We start from the raw sequence: 6,907 nt of genomic DNA, 5'->3' as shown, positions 1-6,907 counted from the left end.
TTTATGAAGCCAGCATCATCCTAATCCCAAAACCAGATAAAGACACAACAAAGAAAAAAAACTTTTTCAGACTAATATCGCTGATGAACATAGATGCTAAAATCCTCAACAAAATATTGGGAAACTGCATCCAACAATAAATTTAAAAGATCATCCACCATGACCAAGTGGGATTCATCCCAGGGATGAAAGGATGGTACAATATTTGCAAATCAGTAAATGTAATACATCACATAAACAAAAGCAAAGGCAAAAAATCACATGATCATATCAGTAGATGTGGAAAAAGCATTTGATAAGGTACAGCACCCATTTATGATGAAAACACTCATCAAAGTGGAAATAGAGGGAGCATTCCTCAACATAATAAAGGCCATATATGAGAGACCTACAGCCAACATCATACTCAATGAGCAAAAACTAAACTCTATTCCACTGAGATCAGGAACAAAACAAGTTTGTCCACTTTCACCACTTCTATTCAACATAGTATTGAAAGTTTTAGCCACAGCAATCAGACAAGAAAAAGAAATAAAAGGCATCCAAATCAGAAAGGAGGAAACAAAGCTGTCATTGTTTGCAGATGACATGATAGTGTACACAGAAAACCCTATAGACTCCCCCAAAAAACTGCTCAACCTAATAAATGAATTTGGCAAAACAGCAGGATACAAAGTCAATATCCAGAAATCAAAGGCATTTTTGTATACCGATGATGAAACAGCAGAAGCAGAAATCAAGAAAAAAAAATCTTATTTGATATAGCAACAAGAAAATAAAGTACCTAGGAATAAACCTAACCAAGGAGGTATATTCAGAAAGACCTGTATTCAGAAAACTACGCAACACTGAAGAAAGAAATTAAGGAAGACACAAACAAATGAATTTATAAACAACTTGTGGTGTATCCATGCAGTTGAATATTACTCACCCATAAAAAAGAATGAGGTACTGATACATGGCACAACTTGGATAAATCTTGAAAAGTGCTAAGTAAAAGAAGCAAATATGCAAAGCCAAGAGAACCCTACTGCACTGTTGGTGGGAAGGTAGACCGGTACAACCACTATGGAAAACAGTATGGAATTTTCTCAGAAAACCAAAAATGGATCTGCCTTTTGACCTGGCAATTCCACTGCTAGGATTATATCCTAAGAACCCTGAAACACCAATCCAAAAGAACCTATGCACCCCAATGTTCATAGCAGCACAATTTACAATAGCCAAGTGTTGGAAGCAACCTAAGTGCTCATCAGTACATGAATGGATCCAAGAACTATCGTACATTTACACAATGGAATACTACACAGCAGAAAGAAAGAAGGAGCTCCTACCCTTTGTGACAGCATGGATGGAACTGGAAAGCATTATGCTAAGGGAAATAAGCCAAGGGAAATAAGCCAGGTGGTGAAAGACAAATACCATATTATCTCACCTTTAACAGGAAACTATACAACAAAACAAACAAGCAAAATATAACCAAAGACACTGAAATAGAGAACAGACTGACCAGAGGGGAGAGGGGAGGGAATTTCAGAGGAAAAGGGGAAGGGTTTACAGGAACAAGTATAAAGGACACATGGACAAAAACTAGGGGATGATGGAAATGGGAGGGAGGTGGGGAGGGCTGGGAGGGTTGGCTAGGATGGGAGTAAAAGACAGAAAACTGTACTTGAACAACAATTAAATTAAAAAAGTAAATAAATAAATACCTAAGCAAATAAAAAAAGAACTAAACAAAATGAAGATAGGCAGTCTGTCAATGCAGAGTTCAAAACATTGGTTATAAGGATGTTCAAGGAACTTAGTAAAGACCTCAACAGCATAAAAAAGATCCAATCAGAAATTAAGGATTCATTAATTGAAATAAAGAACAATTTACAGGGAAACAACAGTAGAGTGGTTGGAACTGACAATCAAATAAATTATTTGGTACATAAGGAAGCCAAAAAAAAAAAATCAGAACAACAAGATGAAAAAAGAATCAAAAAAGAAAAAATAGTGTAAGCAGTCTGTGGGACAACTTTAAGTATTCTAACATTTGCATTATAGGAGTGCCAGAATGTGAAGAGAAAGAACAACAAATTGGAAATCTATTTGAAAAAAACAATGAAAGAAAACTTCCCTAGTTTGGTGAAGGAAATAGACATGCAAGTCCAGGAAGCACAGAGAATCCAAAACAATATGGATGCAAAGAGGCTCGCTCCAAGACACATTATAATTGAAATACCGAAGGTTACTGATGAAATTCCACACTGTTTTCCACAGTGGCTGCACCAGTCTGCATTATCACCAACAATGCACTAGGTTTCCCTTTGCTCCACAACCTCTCCAACACTTGTAGCTTGTTGATTTGTTTATGATGGCCATTCTCACTGGTGTGAAGTGGCATCTCATTGTGGTGTGAATTTGCATTTCTCTGATGGCTACTGATATTGGGCATATTTTCATATGCCTCTGGAACCTCTGTATGTCCTTCTCAGAGAAATGTCTGTTTAAGTCTTTTGCCAATTTTTTGATTGGGTTGTTTGTCTTCCTGGGGTGGATTCATGTGAGTTCTTTATGTATTTTGAAGATCAAATCCTTGTCTGAGATATCATTGGCAAATATGTTTTCCCATATGGTTGTTTCCCTTTTCATTTTGCTGATGTTTGCTTAGCTGTGCAGAAGCTTTTTATTTTGATAAGATCCTATATTTGTTTATTCTTTCCTTTATGTTGATATGGTGGGGTGAAAATGGAGACAAGTACCTGAACAACAATAAAAAACAAAATAAAAATAACATTTTAAAAACAATAAAAATTAAATTCCAAGGGTTAAAGATAAAGAGAGAATCTTAAGAGAAGCAAGAGAAAAGCCATTAGTTACCTACAGAGTCTGTCAGCTGACTTCTCAAAAGAAACTTTGCAGGCTAGAAGGGATTGGCAAGATTTATTCAAAGTCATAAAAAGCAGGGACTTATAGCCAGGATTGCTCTACTCAGCAAAGCTATACTACCATTTGTAATTGAAAGACAGATAAAGAGCTTCACAGACAAGAAAAAAAAAACTAAAGGAGTTCATTACCAAACCACTATTATATGAAATGTTAAAGGGACTTATTTAAGAAAAAAAAAAAGATCAAAACTGGGGAAAATAAAATGGCAATAAATACGTATCTATCAACAGCTAAATTTAAAAAACAAACTAAGCAAACAAGAAAAACAGAAATAGAGTCATGGATATGGGGAGCATTTTGATGGTCATCAGATGGGTTGGTTGTGTTAGGGAATGGGTGAAGTGGTGAGAGGATTAAGAAGTACATATAGGTAGTTACAGAATAGCCGTGGTGATGTAAAGTACAGTATAGGAAATAGAGTAGCCAAAGAACTTATACACATGATCCATGAACATGAACAATGGTGGGGGAATTGCTTGAAGAAGCGGGGGTGCTTGATGGAGAGGAGGAAAAGGGGAAAAATTGGGACAACTGTAACAGCAAAATCAATTAAAAATAATTTTTAAAAAGAAAGAAAGATGTATATAAGTGCACACACACAGACACACACTCCTCACTCTTGAACATTTTCTTTGCATTCAACAAAGTATATTTAACATTTTACTTATTCCTTACAACATCTGGTTGAAGTAAGGTTTATTTTCTTATTGATATGATAATCGTTTTCTTTTTTTAAATACTTTTGATTTTTATTGTTCTTCAAGTACAGTTTTCTGCCTTTTCCCCCCACCCCTTCCCAACCCCCGCCCCAGTCTTCCCCACCTCCCTCCCCTGTTTCCACTCCCTCTTGTTTTTGTTCATGTGTCCTTTATAGTTGTTCCTGTAAACCCTTCACCCTTTTTCCCCATTATCCCCTCCCACCTCCCTTCTGGTTACTGTCAGTTTGTTCTTAATTTCAATGTCTTTGGTTATATTTTCCTTGCTTGTTTGTTTTGTTGATTAGGTTCCTGTTAAAAGCGAGATCACATGGTATTTGTCCCTCACCTCCTGGCTTATTTCCCTTAGCATAATGCTTTCCAGTTCCATCCATGCTGTCACAAAGGGTAGGAACTCCTTCTTTCTTTCTGCTGTGTAGTATTCCATTGTGTAAATATATGATAGTTTTTGGATCCATTCATGTACTGATGAGCACTTAGGTTGCTTCCAACACTTGGCTTTTGTAAATTGTGCCTCTATGAACATTGGGGTGCATAGGTTCTTTTGGATTGGTGTTTCAGGGTTCTTAGGATATAATCCTAGCAGTGGAATTGCCAGGTCAAAAGGCAGATCCATTTTTGGTTTTCTGAGAAAATTCCATACTGTTTTCCATAGTGGTTGCACCACTCTGCAATCCCACCAACAGTGCACTAAGGTTTTTACATTATCTTCAGAAATAAGAAAAGTAAAGCTCTGGCTAGTGTCGCTCAGTTGGTTGGGAATTGCCCCACAAACCAAAATGTCATGGGTTTGATTCCCAGTCAGGGCACATGCCTGGGTTAGGAGTTCAGTCTCCTACCAGGGAACATGTGAAAGGCAACTGATCAATATTTCTTTCTCACAACAATGTTTCTCTCTTTCTCCTTCCCTTTTCCTATCTCTGAAGTCAATGAAAAAATAAATAAAATAAAATAAAATAAAATAAAATAAAATAAAATAGAAAAGTGAAGCCAGGTGGATAACATTCTTAACAATAACAAAGTGTAGTTATAATTTATTGTGCATCATCTCAAGTTATGTACAAATGGACTCATGCAGTGTGCTCTTAATTTATGTATGGCTCCTTTAATTCAGCAAATTATACATTTAAAATATGTGCAGTTTATATACTCCAGTAAATCAGTTAGAATTAAAAATTCTGGTGATGTATATATAACTCATGTTCAGATCAAGAGTACAGGTAGTTGAGTCACACCAGATGGTGTTGGGAATCATACCTTATAACTAGAAGAAAGCAAGGTGTTGTATATAAATATAGGAACTGTGATATTAAATTAAGACAATTCATATTTCATAAACTATTTTAAATAAACTGTAAGATTAACACACACATATATAAATAGTGTAAACATCGTATATTGGTTGAAGAAATAAGTGCAATACAGATAAACTAGGCATCATGAAAAAGCTTTAGAAACAAAATGTAGCAACTCACATCTGAATACAGACTCAGGTGAGCCCAGAGAGATCAGAACAACTCCACACCATATAATTCCATTTGATTATAAAGACATTATATTAAATTATGTGCTTTTAGGATGGCTTGTTATGGAGCAATAGCTAACTGATACAGTAATAAAAGAAAATACAACTGAGATCAATCATTATATAATAATATGCTGTTTCCCATTCTAGGCACTTGTACAGACATTTGGAGATAGCATTTATGATTATATTGTTATTAAAGTTTATTTCAGATAAATGTATTAAAAAGTAACTCCATTGAGGTTCACTAACCCAGAGGAAACTGAAAGGACATGCCCCTTTTCACAAAAGTTGTTACCTGAATCACTAGAATGAATAGGAATTCAAACTCTAGTAATCCATTGACGATGAGGATATACACACACACATATATGAATATACATATACTATTCATATATAATATATATTATTCAATATATATCATTCATATATAGTATATATTATTCATACATGTTACTCATATATATGAACAATGTCAATATTGTTATTCATTGTCCATTTCATGGTTATGACACAATTTAGAAAAGAGGAGACATTTCATTTGGAGCATTGGAGTCATATCTATATGCAGCACTGTAAGTTTTAAAGCAGAAACAGGAAGATAATTCAATGAAGAAACTATAAGCATGCTAACCAATTCTTCACCTCAGTAGAAAAAAAGAAATAACCCTTGTTTTTCTCTGTCTCACATATTTCACTTAGCATGATAATACCCACGTTGTCACAAATTTCATTCTTTTTAAGGCTGAGTAATAATATATCATTGTAAACATGTACCACCTCTTTATCCCTTCATCTATCAATAGACATATAGGTTGCTTCCATACCTTGGCTATTGTAAACAATGCTGCGATGAACATAAGAATGCATATATCTTTTAGACTAGATGTTTTTTTATTTATTCAGATAAATATTCAGAAGTGGGATTGGGGAGGTCATATAAGTGTCTAATCATGATATTATACACCTGAAACTAATAGCACATTGTATATTGACTATAACTTTTTTAAATTTTGGGAGGCCTTTGTACACAGACACCAGTCTTCCATACTTCAGTAAATACATGTACAGTAAAAAAAAAAAATTCATAGTAATCAAATGTGTGGTTAAAAATTTTGCTTCCTCATTTTTGAAGTTGTCTCTGACACTAAGACCGTATTAGGTCAATCTCTTTATCCAAATCTGCCTTTCACTGTAGACTTCACTTGCAATATATGTGTGATAATCAATTTTTGTTAGTACCTATAGTAGGCAGTGAGGACACTGGGCTGAAAAAAATACACTAGCAGACTAGTTATAAAACTCAATAGCATGTTAGAGTTTACATTATCAGGAAGAATAGCTAGGATAGTGATGGTGATGTAGGAAAGAATGACAGACTCAAAGTGACAACTCTGTTTTCAAATTATCTTCTGCAATAAAATTATATAAGTGCCCTTAGTTGCCAAGTGCAGTTTTTTTCCATGTCAGCAATATAACTCATGACTATTCTTTCAGGAATACTATAGAAAATTTACTTGGGAAGTTAGATATCATTTCCGAGAAAAATAATTTTAATAAATCCAATTTATCTTATAAAATAAATGGAAATGTCCAAAGATTTCTCATCCAACTTTGGGGAAAAAATGGGGAGAGTAGGAAAATTTAAAAATGAAAAACTGACCATATATCAGACAGAGCAGGAAGCTCAATCAAGTGAGTTTTTAAATTGTATAGGGAATTTCAAATT

The sequence above is a fragment of the Phyllostomus hastatus genome, unplaced genomic scaffold (assembly GCF_019186645.2).
Source record: "Phyllostomus hastatus isolate PE091 unplaced genomic scaffold, TTU_PhHast_1.1 phas_contig_98, whole genome shotgun sequence".
Lineage (NCBI taxonomy): Eukaryota > Metazoa > Chordata > Mammalia > Chiroptera > Phyllostomidae > Phyllostomus > Phyllostomus hastatus.
The sequence above is the reverse complement of the archived record's forward strand: the minus strand, read 5'-3'. Positions refer to the sequence as shown.